This window comes from Chrysemys picta, chromosome 16 (genome assembly GCF_011386835.1).
Source record: "Chrysemys picta bellii isolate R12L10 chromosome 16, ASM1138683v2, whole genome shotgun sequence".
Classification (NCBI taxonomy): domain Eukaryota; kingdom Metazoa; phylum Chordata; order Testudines; family Emydidae; genus Chrysemys; species Chrysemys picta.
This window is the reverse complement of record NC_088806.1, coordinates 12,534,300-12,551,336: the sequence shown is the minus strand read 5'-3', so window position 1 is coordinate 12,551,336 and position 17,037 is coordinate 12,534,300. Positions and strand designations below refer to the sequence as shown.

The 17,037-nt window shown below is 52.7% G+C and overlaps 2 protein-coding genes and 1 non-coding gene across 19 annotated transcripts in view; 1 reads left to right on the top strand and 2 right to left on the bottom strand.

Moving 5' to 3' along the window:
- The window catches only part of LOC122173321 (zinc finger protein 850-like), a 61,842-nt gene extending 60,242 nt beyond the window's left edge, over positions 1 to 1,600 (top strand). The window contains exon 9 of the mRNA XM_065569393.1: positions 361 to 1,600. The gene's annotated coding sequence lies outside the window, so the exon portion shown is untranslated. The remainder of the gene's footprint in view (positions 1 to 360) is intronic.
- LOC103306853 (zinc finger protein 436-like) overlaps positions 1 to 17,037 on the bottom strand; it is a 495,746-nt gene that overhangs the window by 168,739 nt on the left and 309,970 nt on the right. The window lies entirely within an intron of this gene.
- On the bottom strand, positions 15,938 to 16,019 carry TRNAS-GCU (transfer RNA serine (anticodon GCU)). The gene has a single exon. It is a non-coding gene; the product is annotated as a tRNA-Ser (tRNA).

Genomic DNA, 17,037 nt, shown 5'->3' with positions numbered 1-17,037 from the left:
CGGCCAATACAACTACTGAAAAAGTCTGTTAACGTGTCTGGGGATGGAGCGGAAATCCTCCAGGGAGATCTCCATGAAGCTATCCTGGATGGTCACTCCTCATGGTCACCTGGTTGAAATAGGGTAATTTTATTAAGGGGACATTTAGAGGTGGCCGTTAGCGACGTGGTGGGGGGAGGGTTGAAGTGATCATCCCAGAGAATTGGGTGTGTGTGTGTGGTGGTGGTGGTGGTGGGGGGTTAGTTGGGTTTGTGCTGCACGTTAACCCTAAAACCGCAGCCCCTCCTTTTAAATTGCCAACCTATTGTTCTCTAAAATGTGTTTTTAAACTACTACTCTCTCTTTTTTCCCCTCCCGCAGCTGCAAATGTTTCAACGCTGCCCCTATCATCTCCGTCCCAGAGGCTAGCGAAGATTACAAGGTGAAAAAAACGCACTCGCGATGAAATGTTCTCTGAGCTCATGCAGTCCTCCCACACTGAAAGATCCCAGCAGAATGCGTGGAGGCAAGCAATGTCAGAGTCTAGGAAAGCACAATATGAACGCGAGGATAGGTGGCGGGTTGAAGGTGATAGGGGGTGTCAGCTTGCTGACAGAAGGCAATGCTGAGGCTACTGGAGGATCAAACTGATATGCTCCCGTATATGGTTGAGCTGCAGGAAAGGCAGGAGCACAGACCGCCGCTGCAGCCCCTGTGTAACCAACCGCCCTCCTCCCCAAGTTCCATAGCCTCCTCACCCAGACGCCCGAGAACGTGGTGGGGGCGCCTCTGGGCACCCAAGCACTCCACCCCAGAGGACTGCACAAGCAACAGAAAGCTGGCATTCAATAAGTTTTAAAGTGCAGTGTGGCCTTGTCCTTCTCTCCTCCCCAACCCCACCCGGGCTACCTTGGCAGTTATACCCCCTATTTGTGTGATGAATTAATAAACAATGCATGAATTTGAAACAACAATGACTTTATTGCCTCTGCAAGCGGTGATCGAAGGGGGGAGGGGAGGGCGGTTGGCTTACAGGGAAGTAGAGTGAACCAAGGGGGTGGGTTTTCATCAAGGAAACAAACAGAACTTTCACACCGTAATCTGGCCAGTCATGAAACTGGTTTTCAAAGCTTCTCTGATGTGCACCGCGCCCTCCTGTACTCTTCTAACCGCCCTGGCGTCTCCCTGCTTGTCTGCCCTGTCCCCGTGCCGCTCCGGGAAGAGGCTGGAACATGGGGGGGGGGCAGAGGGGCTGTGTGTTGCTTCAGGCACCGCCCCCAGCAACTCCCATTGGCTGCAGTTCCCCATTCCCGGCCAATGGGAGCTGCTGGGGGCGGTGCCTGAAGCAACACACAGCCCCTCTTCCCCCCCTTCCCCACGTTCCAGCCTCTTCCTGGAGCATTGTGGGGGCAGGGCAGACAGGCAGGCAGGGAGCCTGCCCTGCCCCCGGTGCACGTCCGGCCGGATCCGCTAAACACTGGGGGAGGGTGGGGGGCCGCAGGCCACGTGTTTGAGACCCCTGGTTTAACCCTTATTTAGTTGAGTTGGGTTTGTAGTAGATTAACCTTCATTGTGTATTCTTGATTGGATTAGTTCATTTGAATAAAGCGTATAAAAGAGATATTGAGTCATATTTCTTTTAATAAGTAACATGGGCTGGAACCATAGAGATTCTGGGTGAAGCCAGTCCACCTCATAACTTCATCATCTCCCTCCAAATTGACCCTTTGGTTTTCACAGGTGCCACCTCTCACTCCAGCTTCATCGGGGGGAGGCGGGGGTTCAGAACTTCACAAGAGAAAATAAATCCCCCCTACCCAGGCTTTCGGGAGTGTGTATGAGAGGTGTGTTGCTAAGCAGGGAGAAGTCACTGAGATGGAGGTGTTTGGGTTCGTGCTCTGCAGTGTCTGTCCTGGCGAGGCCCAGTCTGGGCCCCTGTCTGGTGTTCCCTCTCATTTTTTACATCCATTTGCGGAATGAATTTTGTTATGTGCCCCAATATGGAGGTGGTGTGTGGCAGGGGTGGGGCCAAGGGGTTCAGAATGTGGGATGTGGTTCAGGGCTAGGGTAGAGGGTTGAGGTATGAGGGTGGCGTTATGCTTATAAGGAGCACATGGACTCTTTTTCAAGGGGATAAGGCAATACACCGTGTATATTGAGAGGACAATTTAAGCATTAAAATCAGCATATGTTTCCATTCATATACACACACCAAAAGGTTCTGCAGCTGGTTCTTATAGTTACCAGTCCTTAGTGTTGCTCGGTCCGTTCCAGTGGCCCGTTGAAATTGCACACGAGGGAGGGGAGGAGCTGGAGCTGGGTCTCTGTCAGACGCGTCCGAAGCTCCGATGTTGATGCAGAACAAACCCAAAGTCCCATGGGCAATACACCCTCCTTTTATAGTAGTAAGTTCCCATACAAGTTTATGGACCTTGGTGTGTCACACCGGAGCTGTTAGTCATGAGATAGTCAAGGTTGCTCCCAATCAGCATTATTTTGGGTTGTTACTGGGAGTATCCGGAGTTGTTTCTTATCTCATCCCTCTGGCTCCGCTCTTTATCTTGTCCTTGGGGCATCTGCCTTTGCTTTAGGGTGGGTGCCATGTGGGTGATTCTGATAATAAGGTTAGTGCCTCTCGACTTCTCCACTCCCCTCTCGACCATCCGGCCCATGAGTACAGGCTCCTGCTGTCTCTTCTCTGTTAGCATGCCAGACATTCTTCACTCACACACACAACAGTAAATCATTTCAAAAGCAAGAATTGCAGCCATAACACGTCTATACTTCTAAAAACAATCAGTAACACGTAAAGCAAAGAATAAAACCAAAGCAATTTCTTCTTACTAATTCAAAGCTAACAAAATAAGAAAAATGGAGCACAGTTTACTCGAGACAATTTCTCCCCATTAAGCTTTTGGCCTATAGTGTGAGGGCCCTGGCTGAGGGTGCGGGCTCTGGGGTGGGGCCAGGGATGAGGGGTTTGGGGGTGCAGGCTGCCCTGGGGCTGCGGCAGGGAGAGAGGACTCCCCCCCCCCAGACCTCTCTCACTGCAGTAGCCGGGACTGGGGGAGAGCACCTCTCCCCACACATGGCAGCTCTGGGGCTGGGGGTGAAGCACCTCTCCCCAGCCGCGGCATCTTAGAGGGAATTTAGCCCAGGAGTTGTGCCAGGCCAGGCCAAGCTGAGGCTGGGGTGGGGTCTGGTTTGAAGGGCTGTAAATGGAGGTGAAAAGCTTCCACTTCTCAGACATTGTGGGCCTGGCAGAGTAAATGTAGGGGTGTTAACAGCTACAACACCACTGCGTAAAACAGTGTGTGTTAATGACATACTGGGGTGTACAAGAGTTTGCCGGGGCTCGACCCTCTCCGGGGCAGCGGGGAACCACACCGGCTCACTATACACCGGTGAGTTAGGGAAATTCATCCGGCCATGGGGTCTCCCTCAGCAGCTCTTGCTGTAACCGGAAGAACACGGTACGCCCGGCCCTGCTCAGGGCGGGCAATAATGCTAAGTCAGGAGCTCAGGCCCTCAGTCAGGGCTGAGCAACAACCGAGTACAAAGTATTAAGCCCGGGCCCTGGGTCAGGGCAGGGCAACAAACGCTGAGTCAGGAGCTCAGGCCCTCAGTCAGGGCTGAGCAACAATAGTAGGCCCCAAGCCTCAAAAGGCCTGGGAGAGGGGGAGACTGCCACCCACGGGTTGGGTGGCAGGGGGGACGCAGGCCCTCCCACTCCACTGCGTCCCAGCCCGGGGCCCTAGCAGCGGCAGAAGACCTGCTGTTGTCAGTGGGGATCCTGGCCGCAACACACTGACATAGGCTCTGGCAGTGCTGCAGCCAGACTAGGGTCGGCTGCCCCCGGGCTACTTCCACACTCTCCCTTGGGGCCTACCTGGGTCCTGGTATCGGCCTCTGGGGAATCCAGGACCATGGGTTCTTCGGGGCAGGGATTGATCGGCAGGTCTGGCAGCTCCTCCGGATAGCGGGCGCAGGGCAGGCCCAGCAGCTCCTCCGGATAGCGGGCACAGGGCCGGCCGGGCGGCTCCTCTGGATAGTGGGCGCAGGGCAGGCCCGACGGCTCCTGGCAGCCGCCCTGGGTAGCGGAGTTTTCCCAGCCACGAGCTAGGCTGGAGACGTCTGGTCTCTCCGGCGGCTGGGGCCTTACTGAGCTCTGAGGGCGAGCCTTTATACTTCCGGGTCGCCGCCTGACCCTCTGGGGGGTGGGCTCTGAGCTCCCTAGCTCCGCCCACTCCGGCCTCTGGATGGGCTGTTCCCCCTCCGGGGCGGCGGGGAGCCACACCGACTCACTACACACCCTCCCCCTCAAGTCTGGCTCCCGCTCGTCGGGGTCAGGCTCTTCCATCCCTCCGAGGCGGGACAGGAAGTCTGCGTTTGCATGTTCCTTACCAGCCCTATGCTGGATGGTGAAAGTGTAGGGTTGCAAGGCCAGATACCACCGCAGTAATCGGTCGTTGTTATTTTTCATTTTCATCAACCATCGGAGGGGGGCATGGTCCGTCACTAGCGTGAACGGCGCCCCAAGGAGGTAGTACCATAGGGCGTCACAGGCCCATTTTACGGCAAGTGCCTCTTTCTCGACCATGGCGTAGTTCTTTTCACGGGGGAATAATTTTGAGCTAAGGTATAGGACCGGGTGGTCTTCTCCATCAACTTCTTGGGACAGGACGGCCCCCAGCCCTACCACTGAAGCATCCGTCTGGAGGATGAACCCCCGGTGGAAGTCCGGGCTGTATAAGACTGGTTCCTGGCAGAGACACGTCTGGAGTGTCCGGAAGGCGTCTTCGCAATCTGGGGACCACCACACCTGCCGGGGGCTGTCCTTCGTCAACAGTCCGGTTAAGGGTGCTGCGATGGAAGCAAACTGGGGGATGAACTGCCAATAGTACCCGACGAGCCCCAGGAACTGTCGGACTTGGCGTTTCGTGGTGGGTGTCGGGCAGGCTGCCAGGGCTTGTACTTTCCCAACGAGGGGCTTCACTCGTCCTCCTCCTATAGTGTACCCCAGGTATGTGGTCTCTTGCCATCCGATGCGGCACTTTTTCGGGTTGGCCGTCTGTCCCACCCGTCGCAGGGATCTTAGGACCGCCGCTACCCATTCCAGGTGGTCTTCCCAGTGGCGGCTATAGATCACGACATCATCCAGGTAAGCTGCTGCCTAGTCTCGATGGGGCCGTTGAAGGCGATCCATCAGTCGCTGGAACGTCGCCGGGGCCCCATGGAGGCCGAACGGCATCCGTGTGAACTGGTAAAGTCCTGTAGGAGTGGCGAACGCTGTCTTTTCCTTAGAGGGGTCATCGAGCGGGATCTGCCAGTACCCCTTACTGAGGTCAAGGGTGGTGATAAACCGGGCCTCCCGTAGGCGGCCCAGCAACTCGTCCACACAGGGCATCGGGTAGGCGTCAAACCGTGAGATGGCATTCAGCCATCGGAAGTCTATACAAAAGCGTCGGGTGCCGTCGGACTTGGGTACCAAGACCGCCGGGCCACGCCACTCACTCTGCGATGGCTCGATGACCCCCAAGGCCAGCATGGCCTGTACTTCTTCCTCCACCTCCTGGCGCATCCGGTACGGCAGTGGCCTGGTCGTTTCTCGGATTACCTTCCCTGGCTCGGTCTGGACAGACCGATAGACCAGGGTCGTATACCCGGGTAGGGCCGTGAAGGTCCCCTGGAAAGCCTGCAGGAGACATTTGGCCTGCTTGCGCTGCTCCTCCGTGAGAGTGTCGCCGAGCAGGGGAGAAGTGGGGTCCTCGGTCTGGTGTGCGCGGGGACTGAACTCAGACTGGTCGGTGACGGGCCCAACCTTCCGAGCTACCTCGTAGGGTTCCTGCCAACGGGCCAGTAGCTTCGACTCACTTGAGGGCAGGAGGAGCAGGACCCGATCCCCGGGTTCAAAGTCACACACCTGCGCCTCCTGGTTATAAGTTTGTTCCTGCCTGTCCTGTGCAGCTTTTAAGTTTTCATGAGCCAGGGCCCCAGCCTGAGCAAAGTACTCCTGCAGCTGGAGGACATACTTCAGGAGGCCCTGGGTTGGAGAGGGGGACTGCTCCCAAGTTTCCCGCATTAAGTCCAACAGGGCCCATGGATGGCGCCCGTACAACAGTTCAAACGGGGAGAACTTGGTTGAGGACTGGGGTACCTCGCGGATGGCTAACAGCAGGGGAGGGAGCAACTGGTCTCACTGGCATAGCTCCTCCGGGGGGAACTTCCGCAGCATCTCCTTGAGGGTCCGGTTGAATCGTTCCACCAGCCCATCCGTCTGCGGGTGGTAGACAGAGGTGCGTAATTGTTTGACCCCCCAGGAGCTCGCAGACCTGCTGTAACAACCGGGAGGTGAAGTTAGTGCCTTGATCTGTTAGGATTTCTCGGGGCAGGCCCACCCGAGCAAAGACCTTCACCAGTTCCCCGGCGATGGTCTGGGCGGTGGTGCTCCGCGACGGAATGGCCTCTGGGAAACAGGTGGCATAGTCCACGATAGCCAGGACATACTGGAACCCTGAAGCACTTTTGGGGAGTGGGCCCACCAGATCCATGGCCACTCGTTCAAATGGTGTTTCTATTATAGGCATGGGGACAAGGGGTGCCCTGGGTACTCGTTGCAGAGCGGCTAACTGGCACTCCGGGCAGGAGCTACAATAGTTCTTCACCTCCTGGTGAACACCGGGCCAGAAGAACCGCGTTAAAATCCGGGTGAGGGTCTTCTCCTGGCCCAGATGCCCAGCAGCTGGGATGTCATGCGCAAGCTTCATCACGGCGCGCCGGTGACACCGCGGTACCAGCAGCTGCGTTTGGGGCTCCTTCGTACGGGAGTCATGGTCAATCCGGTAAAGACGGTCCCGGCGTAGTTCGAAGTGGGGCCACTGGGTTGTGCGTTGGGGGTCGATGATGGTCCCATCGACTGCCACTAGTTGTTCATAGGCCCAGCTAAAGGTAGGGTCAGCTCTCTGGTCACGGCAGAAATCGGTATGGAGGAGGGGCTCGACCACGGGCCCCAGCAGGGGATTGCCGGCTTCTCCGGTTCCTGCTTCAGGTTCTGGGGTCCCGTGCTCCTCTTCCGGTAGGGCCTCCTGGGACTCTCCTTCCAAGGCCGGGGTCGACCGGAGGATCTCCTCAAATGCAGGCCAGTCCCGTCCCAGGATCACCGGATACGCAAGTCGAGGGGCTAAGCCAACAATGATTCGTCGGGTGACGCCAGCCACTGTTAACCGGACCCAGGCACTAGGGTAAGGCCGGACATCCCCATGGATGCATTGCAGGTGAATTGTTCCCAAGTGGGGGTCTGCCTGAGGTCCCAAAGCCTGGCGAACCAGTGTCTGGCCACAGCCGGAGTCGATCACGGCCTGGGTGGGGTGGCCTCTGACAACTACCGGGACCGTGATCTTGGGAGCCTGTGGTAGCCGGGCCCTGGTGTCCCCTGCACAGACCTGACCGAAGCTGAAGTCCATTTCCGTGCAGTCCCGCTGCAAGTGTCCCGACTTCCCACAACGGAAGCAGGGCCCGAGTTCAGGGCGACTGCCGCGGGAGGGGGCTCCCCTCGGACTCCTAGGGGGACTCCGGGGAACCCTCACGACACTTGGCACGGGGTTGGACGGTCCGGGCCGACGGGGAGGTTCCGGGCGTCTGGGCCGAGGTCCCAGGCAGGCCTCTTGCCCGCGGCCAAGGTTCCGCGGTCCGGTTGGGGTGTCCCCTTTTCTTTCCGTGTTCAGGCGTTCCGGCCCGGGGTTTTGAGCTTGGAGGGTGGGCCCCATTGGCGTCTCGGCCGCAAGGAAGTCTTCCATCAGCATGACGGCCGCAGCTAATGTCGCCTGCCGGTGGCGGAGCACCCAGGCCCGTCCTCGCTTCGGGAGGATGTGCACAAACTGTTTGAGGATGACTTGTTCCGTAACCTCCTCCGCCGTACTCGTTTCCGGCTGTAGCCACCACCTACACGCCTCCTTCAGGGCTTGGACCACCAGCCTGGGTCTGGTGCCCGTGGGGTACGTCTGGCTTCGGAATCACTGCCAAAAGGTCTCTGGGCTGACATCTAAGGCATCCAAGATTGCGGCCTTCACCTGGCTATAATTCCTTGCCTCTTCTGTAGCCAGCCCCCTGTATGCTGTCTGGGCAGTCCCCGTTAGGTAGGGGCCAAAAGGGTGGCCCATTGGTCCTGGGGCCACTCCCGCGCCCAGCACCACCTGTTCGAATATTACCAAGAACGCCTTGGGGTCATCGTCGGGACCCATCTTGGTTAGTCGCACCGGGACGACGGTGCGGGGCCAGGGCCGGCTTTAGTAAGTGCGGGGCCCATTCGAACAGTTTTGATGGGGCCCCAGCAGGGATGACTAAAAAAAAAAGCCAGTTAAAAAGAACCCTTTCATTTCTTCCATGTATTATTTACTTTCCATGACTATATAAATAATAACAAAATTATATATTATATACATTACTTCATATATTAATTAGCTGATTTTCACTTTCATATTAGGAAAATAACACTGGTCTACAATTTTTGAGAAGTCGTCTGCTTCAGAGATAAAATGTGCTATTTATTATGTATTTTGATGTGCTGAATTCAAATATGACAATTAAAACAACTGATTGGCTACTGTTTCTAAGATATTTAAGTTTTTACATTTTATGTCTATGTATATTGTGTAGATAGTAGAGTTTTAATCATAAATTGTAAACCTAGGTCTTTTCATGTGTTTATGGTTGCTTTACATGATAATATTTCACCTGTCCTGTTTATGTAACACTTTAAAAATCAGCAAAAGGGTTATATAAATAAAATGTATTATGAAACAAAAGGCAAAAAACTATTATGTACATAGTTTAGTCCTATTCAGTGTCTACTCGGCGCTTCTTGGCTTGTCTCTTGTATTCATTAAATGAAGCATCTCTTGTCACTGTCCAGCAATAGTGCATGGTCAAATGCATCATCTCGAAGAAGTTCACGAATCTGAGGACCAACAAAGACACCTTCCTTTATCTTAGCTTCACTTAACCTTGGGAATTTTCCACGGAGGTAATTGAAAGCTGCTTGTGTTTTGTCTCCTGGCAGCTGCCCTGGGCAGTGGAGTTTTCCCAGCAACGAGCTAGGCTGGAGACGTCTAGTCTCTCCGGCAGCTGGGGCCTTACTGAGCTCTGAGGGCGAGCCTTTATACTTCCGGGTCGCCGCCTGACCCTCTGGGGGGGCAGGCTCTGAGCTCCCTAGCTCCGCCCACTCCGGCCTCCGGATGCGCTCGCCCCCCTCCGGGGCGGCGGGGAGCCACACCGACTCGCTACATGGGGCATGGCTGAAAGTAAGCAAACTGAACAGTACATTTCCTAGGTTTCAGAAGTTGAAGTTTGGTTGACGTTAAGATTCTGCAAAAGGATGACATCCCACCAGGCAACCTTAAGTCTGTGTTAATGAAAGACCCCCCTCCCCACCCGCGTTTTATTAATTCAAGGAGGAGAGGCCATGGCTTCCCTCTAGATATTAACCAGTTCTTCAAGTGCTTGCTCATATCAATTCCGTGCTAGGCGTGTGCATGCCATGTGCACAGTTGCCGGAGATTTTCCCCTTAGTAATATCCATAGGGCCAGCCCTAGCGCCCCCTGGAGCCTCATATACACCAATATACGGGGTGCCACTGGCCCCGCGCCCCCCCAGTACCTTCTTATCACTTGTGACGGTTTCTGGAACGTCGTCTTGCTCCTGCAAGGCTTTCCCGGACTAATGGTTTGGACTCTGTTTTGTTGTAGATAGTTGTAATTAGTGCATTTAGTTCCCAGTTTAGTGTATAGAATGTAGTTAGCTGTCCGGCGCTTAGAGGGATGTCATCCCAGGGACTGGGCATGCCTCGGGATCCAGGCTTTAATCCGTGCTCTTCCTATGCCAGTGAGCGACCCACATTCAGCCTGTCTGAAGTGCCTTGGGGAGGCTGAAGTTAAGGAGAGGTGGAAGATCTGCAGAGGCTTTAGGCCAAGGACTCAGAAAGAGAGAGACATTTGCCCGAAGGCTCTACTGACGGAGCCAGTCCTCAGACCGTCCTCGGAGCCGTCCCACTCCGAATCGGCGCCAAGCACTTCGGCCTCCGTCTCTGACATCATGTCTTTCCCGACACCGTTTTACATCCCCGGTGCCGAGGAAGAGGCACAAGAAGATGGGCGCTGGAAAAGGGCGCTCTTTGGTGCCGGAGCGGGTCACACGGAGAGTATCGGATGTGGTGAAACCCATGCCTAGCCACGCGTCCTCCTTGGAGCCGTGGTCGGCTCCAGGGTCTGCGACGAGGGCACCGAGACCAATCCAGAACCCACCTCCGACTCCCAGGAGCGGTGACAGTGCCTCACACCTGAGGGCCCCCTCGACTCTAGAGGTCTTCCAGGCCGCAAAAGACCTGACGACCCTCCTGATACCACCCACTCCCCAAGGAGCCAGACTGGCCACGGCTACCGGGGACAGAAGGGTGCAAAGAACGGAGAGCTCCTTAGCTGGACCGGCACCTTTCCAGGGTAAATGCTGCATGGCCCCACTGCAGCGGTCCCTGACCTGGCATTGGTCACCAAGCCCCCAGGTCAGTCTGGATGCAGAGATGGGCACGGCTCCCCCATGGTATTCAGGTGAGGATCCGAGGTGGAATTCTTTGTGTTACAGAAGAAGTATCGGTACCTGATGCATGCACCAGACTTCAGCACTGGTTTTGCGGCTGCTCCTTGGCCACTGGGTTACTGGCCCATGCATTGGCACCCGTGGGGGTTTCGCCCTACACCAGGGGCCCCTTCCCAGGGACCGTACTCAGTCATGTCCGAGATGCGGTCCATGGCCCTACCCCGCCCGTGACTAGATACTGATTACGGCACTGATCCCAGCACCGAGGTTGCCGAAATGGGCCAGACGGAAGCGGATCAGACTGAGGAGGAAGTACCGGTCCCTCCAATGGCGCTGGCCTTCTCCTTGTCATCGTCGTCCCCCTCCAGAGGAGGCGGTGGCAGGTCCCTCGAAGCCGCTCCTACCGGAGAATTTCAGGGTTCATCAGCAGCTCCTGCAGCAGGTCGCCAGGAACTCGGGGCTGGAGGTGGAAGAACCCAATTCAGAGACTCCCCTCTGCAGGAATGGAGGCAGGAGTTCTCTGGAGGAGGGCAAGACGGTAGCTAAGGCCTCCCTCCCGGCAGCTCCAGTGGCCATCATGCCTTCAGACTCCAGGAAGCATTTTAGGCCACCTCAGCCTCCAAGGTTTTTGGGGAGGCCGCGAGGCAGGGAAGGGCTACACGCATCACCAACCCGTTTTCTACCTCAGCCTGTCAGTCGAGCTCAAGTAGATACCCTGGAGGGTCCAGATGAGCCTTTTGAGAATGTGCCCAAGGGTGGCTTACCAGACTTTATCCAGGATCCTTCCTTTTGTTTTTGGACCACCTGTTTTCTTTTCGCACTGCATAGTCCCACATAACATTGGACCTTTGGGGACTCAGCACTGTGACTGTTGGGGTACATCTGCAGTTTTTGCTCCATCCCTCCCTCCCTCTCACCCCCCCAACCCCATCCCTCTTCAGGGACCCTTCTCATGAGCAACTTATTGTCCGGGGGGGGGTGTGGAAAGCCTCCTGCGTGTGGAGGTGGTGGAAGAGGTCCCTCAGGATTTGAAGTAGAAGGGGTTTTACTCCTGATATTTCCTAATCCCAAAAGCCAAAGGGGGCCTGTGGCCCATCCTGGACCTGTGTCACCTCAACAAATATTTCAAGAAATTGAGATTCCACATGATCTCCCTGGCCTCCATCATTCCCTCCCTGGATCCGGGAGACTAGTATGCCGCCCTTGACTTAAAAGATGCTTATTTCCACATTTCTATTTTCTGTGGACACAGGAGATATCTCCGATTTGTGGTGGGCTGACACAACTATCAGTCCACTGTGCTTCCCTTTGGCCTGTCAGCGGCCCGAAGGGTATTTACAAAGCAGCGATTGCTTCTTACCCGAGACGTCGAAGCGTTCACATCTATCCGTACCGCGACGATTGCCTGATCAAAGTCTGTTCGCAAGATGAGGTGGGATGCTGCATGGACATAGCACTGGCCACCTGTCGGGCCTTAGGCCTGTTGATAAATGAGCAGAAATCAACATTACTTCCGGGTGGAACTGGAAGCATTTCAGACAAGGTGTCCCTGCTCTTCAATCTCTTACTTAGCAGCCTAAATTTGCCTTCTAGGACCTCTCTCCTATCCCTCCCTATATCATTCATACCTACATGTACCATGACAACTGGCTCCTCCCCAACACTTTGTTTCACGGGATTTTTCAATGGCCCTTGTTTGTTGTTGGCCCTGTCATCTCTGTGTGAAAGGCTGGATCCCGCACTGCTCTCCAATGCTCCGCTAACTGTCCTTAATACATCCCGAATGGCAGTGCCGTTAATCGTGAAGCTCCTAACTCAAGAGAATTCACAGTTGCCTGACGTGCTGTCTGCCATGGATAGGAGCAACGTTAGATTAATTTTGGCATTCCTGGAAGAGCTGCACGTGGTGGACCATCGCTTTGGGGCTCGTGAAACAAGCACTGAGTGGTGGGATCATATCGTCATGCAGGTCTGGGATGACGAGCAGTGGCTACAGAATTTTTGGAGGAGGAAAGCCACCTTCCTGGAACTGTTTGCGGAGCTCGCCCCAGCACTGAGGCGCAAGGACATCCAAATGAGAGCTGCCCTCTCGGTGGAGAAGCACATGGCGATCGCAGTGTGGAAGATGGTGACTCCAGACATAAGAACATAAGAACGGCCGTACTGGGTCAGACCAAAGGTCCATCTAGCCCAGTATCCTGTCTACCGACAGTGGCCAATGCCAGGTGCCCCAGAGGGAGTGGACCAACAGGCAATGATCAAGTGATCTCTCTCCTGCCATCCATCTCCATCCTCTGACAAACAGAGGCTAGGGACACCATTCTTTACCCATCCTGGCTAATAGCCATTAATGGACTTAACCACCATGAATTTATCCAGTTCTCTTTTCAACGCTGTTATAGTCCTAGCCTTCACAACCTCCTCAGGTAAGGAGTTCCACAAGTTGACTGTGCGCTGCATGAAGAAGAAATTCCTTGTATTTGTTTTAAACCTGCTGCCTGTTAACTTCATTTGGTGACCCCTAGTTCTTGTATTATGGGAATAAGTAAATAACTTTTCCTTATCCACTTTCTCCACATCACTCATGATTTTATATACCTCTATCATATCCCCCCTTAGTCTCCTCTTTTCCAAGCTGAAGAGTCCTAGCCTCTTTAATCTCTCCTCATATGGGACCCGTTCCAAACCCCTAATCATTTTAGTTGCCCTTCTCTGAACCTTTTCTAATGCCAGTATATCTTTTTTGAGATGAGGAGACCACATCTGTACGCAGTTTTCGAGATGTGGGCGTACCATCGATTTATATAAGGGCAATAATATATTCTCAGTCTTGTTCTCTATCCCCTTTTTAATGATCCCTAACATCCTGTTTGCTTTTTTGACCGCCTCTGCACACTGCACGGACATCTTCAGAGAACTATCCACGATGACTTCAAGATCTTTTTCCTCACTCATTGTAGCTAAATTAGCCCCCATCATTTTGTATGTATAGTTGGGGTTATTTTTTCCAATGTGCATTACTTTACATTTATCCACATTAAATTTCATTTGCCATTTTGTTGCCCAATCACTTAGTTTTGTGAGATCTTTTTGAAGTTCATCACAGTCTGCTTTGGTCTTAACTATCTTGAGCAGTTTAGTATCATCTGCAAACTTTGCCACCTCACTGTTTACCTCTTTCTCCAGATCATTTATAAATAAGTTGAATAGGATAAGTCCGAGGACTGACCCTTGGGGAACACCACTAGTTACCCCTCTCCATTCTGAGAATTTACCATTAATTCCTACCCTTTGTTCCCGGTCTTTTAACCAATTCTCAATCCATGAAAGGACCTTCCCTTTTATCCCTTGACAACTTAATTTACGTAAGAGCCTTTGCTGAGGGACCTTGTCAAAGGCTTTCTGGAAATCTAAGTACACTATGTCCACTGGATCCCCCTTGTCCACATGTTTGTTGACCCCTTCAAAGAACTCTAATAGATTAGTAAGACACGATTTCCCTTTACAGAAACCATGTTGACTATTGCTCAACAGTTTACGTTTTTCTATGTGTCTGACAATTTTATTCTTAACTATTGTTTCGACTAATTTGCCCGGTACCGACGTTAGACTTACCGGTCTGTAATTGCCAGGATCACCTCTAGAGCAGATGTCTGCCGGTCCGTCGCGAAACAGTTTGGAGTCAGGAAGTGAACTCTTGGGGCTGCGTCAACGCAAGTGTGCAGGGCCGTTAATCGCGTCCTGCTAGGAAGGGTAGACCCAGTTCCATAAACAAATGTATCACCATATCAGTGACTTGGTGAGACGCCCAGAGAGATCAGGCTCCGAGGAGACAATCGTCCAGGTATGGGTAAATCATTATCCCTTGAGAGTGTAAATGAGCAGCTACTGCTGAGAGAACCTTGGAAAATACTCTCGGGGCCGCTGATAGCCCAAAGGTGAGCACTCTGTATTGGAAGTGGTTGTGTCCCAGAGTGAATCTGAGCAATTGTCCGTGAGCGGGTAGGATTGAGATGTGAAAATTGGCATCCCGGAGGTCGAAGGCTGAAAACCAGTCTCCCTGTTCCAATGCTGGAATGATCAGCGATAAGATGACCATCTTGAACTTTTGAACCTTGACAAACTTGTTGAGCGCTCTGAGATCTAGTATGTGTCCCCAACTTGTTTGTATCAGGGTATAAAGATTTATCTCAGAGGGATTGTCTCTGTCTGGCCTAGGGAGGAACAGAAAGTCCCGCCTTTCACTCAGCTGGTCCATTGTACGGGAATACGTGTACTAGTGGTCTGATAGAATCTGCGGGATACTAGTACCGTGCTTTGTTGACAGTAAACCTGGCTGGGTGCCTTTGTTCCTTAACAGATCTTGTGGTCATTGGGCGGTTAGCTTGAGGTTTGCCATGCCAGCTGTCTGCGCACGGCTGGGGCGGCACAGAGGGAAAACACACACACCCAGAAACCCCCTATTCCTAGTGCCCCTCAGTCCCAACCCACAGCCCCCTTCTCTGCACTGTGCCCTTCAATCACAACCCACAGCCTCTCCTCTACACAGTGCTCTTCAATCCCATTCCACAGCCCCCACCTTCCCCCCAGCAGCAGGTGATTCTGACTCCTTCGGGGAGTTTTTCTTGCTAGGTTTTTGTGTGTGAATCGGCTTCTGGATTTTACAGCATGTTGGAAATTTCCATATTAAATAAAAAGCTCTGCTCATCTCTCCCTCTGCCTTCTCTTTTCTCTTCATAACTGGGGCTGGGAGCATTTCATTTCTTAATTCCCCAGGGATGAGATGTATGTGTATAATGTAGATATTTTCAATATATTTTTTCCCTTTGTGCTTAGAAATTGAAAACTGATTTTTTTTGCCAACCAAAACCTGAAATAATTCAGAAACCAGAAGAGAAGAACAACAATACATTCAAATCAAAATGCCAGAACAGAGCAGAACTGGATTTTCAGCAGAGAATTTTCAATTTGGGGGATTTTGTTTTCCTAGGCAAACAAACCTCTCCAAGGGAAGCACAGAGAAAAATGTTTCACTTGCCTGCTTCAGAATAGCTTGACTTAGACACTCTGGCTGTATTTCACTGTCATGGGCTCGCTGTGGATGGGGCATTTTAATAATTTGGGGGGAAGTCCCAGGATGTTTGGAGGAGGTTCTAAGTATGTTACCTTTGGAGATAAAAACTGGACTCCTGAACTTTTTTAGAAATCTCATATTTCAATTGGTTTTATTTCAAGCAGGGATCCCGGAGGCAAGTCTGACACCTTGGGAAGGTTTTTGATTGCAGGAGGCAATATGGGTTGGTCTGTCACTGTACCAAAGGGAGGAGATGGGTGTTTGGATGGGAGGGGAAGAAGATTAAACACAGCCGATGAGGATGGGATTCGAACCCACGCGTGCAGAGCACAATGGATTAGCAGTTCATCACCTTAACTACTCGGCCATCTCATCTGAGCTACTCCAGAATAGCCAGAAAGCCTAGCAGAGGTAGGGACAATGAGGAGTTTTAAAATATGTTAGTGTAAGCAGGGTCTGAGTGAGCTCCCCCCTCACATCTAGTGATGAGCTGGGGGAAAGACTTCAGGAACAGACCGTGTTTGCACAGACCCTCCTACTCCGCCTAGCTACGCAGCATGATGGGGTGGCTTATTTCTACCAGCTTAGGTTTAAACCTGGTATGCTGCCACCACCAAGTGATTTAACACGAAACAGGGAAAGGACCACATGGAGTTCCTCTTCCCCCAAAATATCCCCCAAACCCTTATACCCCCTTTTCTGGGGAGCCTTGAGAATCATACCCTCACCAATTGGTTAGAAAGTGATCAAAGACCCAACCCCTTCGGTCTTTGGAGAATGGAAAAATAAGTCAGGTTCTTAAAAGAAGGATTTTATTAAAGAGAAAAGGTAAAAATCATCTCTGTGAAATCAGGATGGAAAATAACTTTACAGGGTAATCAGATTCAAAGAGCCCAGAGGAACCCCCTCTAGCCTTAGTTTCAAAGTTACAACAAAACAGGGATAAACCTCCCTCTAGCAAAGGGAACATTCACAAGTTGAGAAAACAAAGATAAAACTAACACGCCTTGCCTGGCTGTTACTTAGTTTGAAATATGAGTGACTTGTTCAAAAAGATTTGGAGAACATGGATTGATGTCCGGTCCCTCTTAGTCCCAAGAGCGAACAACACCAAAACAAAGAGCATAAACAAAAGCCTCCCCCCAAGATTTGAAAGTATCTTGTCCCCTTATTGGTCCTTTGAGTCAGGTGTCAGCCAGGTTACCTGAGCTTCTTAGCCCTTTACGGGTAAAAGAATTTTGGTGCCTCTGGCCAGGAGAGATTTTATAGTATTGTACACAGGAGGGCTGTTACCCTTAACTTTCTAGTAAAGACAGGTCGCCCTAAACTGAGCCTTACTCGCTGACCAGGGGGATAGGGACGCCAAATGACAGGGAAAGTGAGGAGGAGGAGG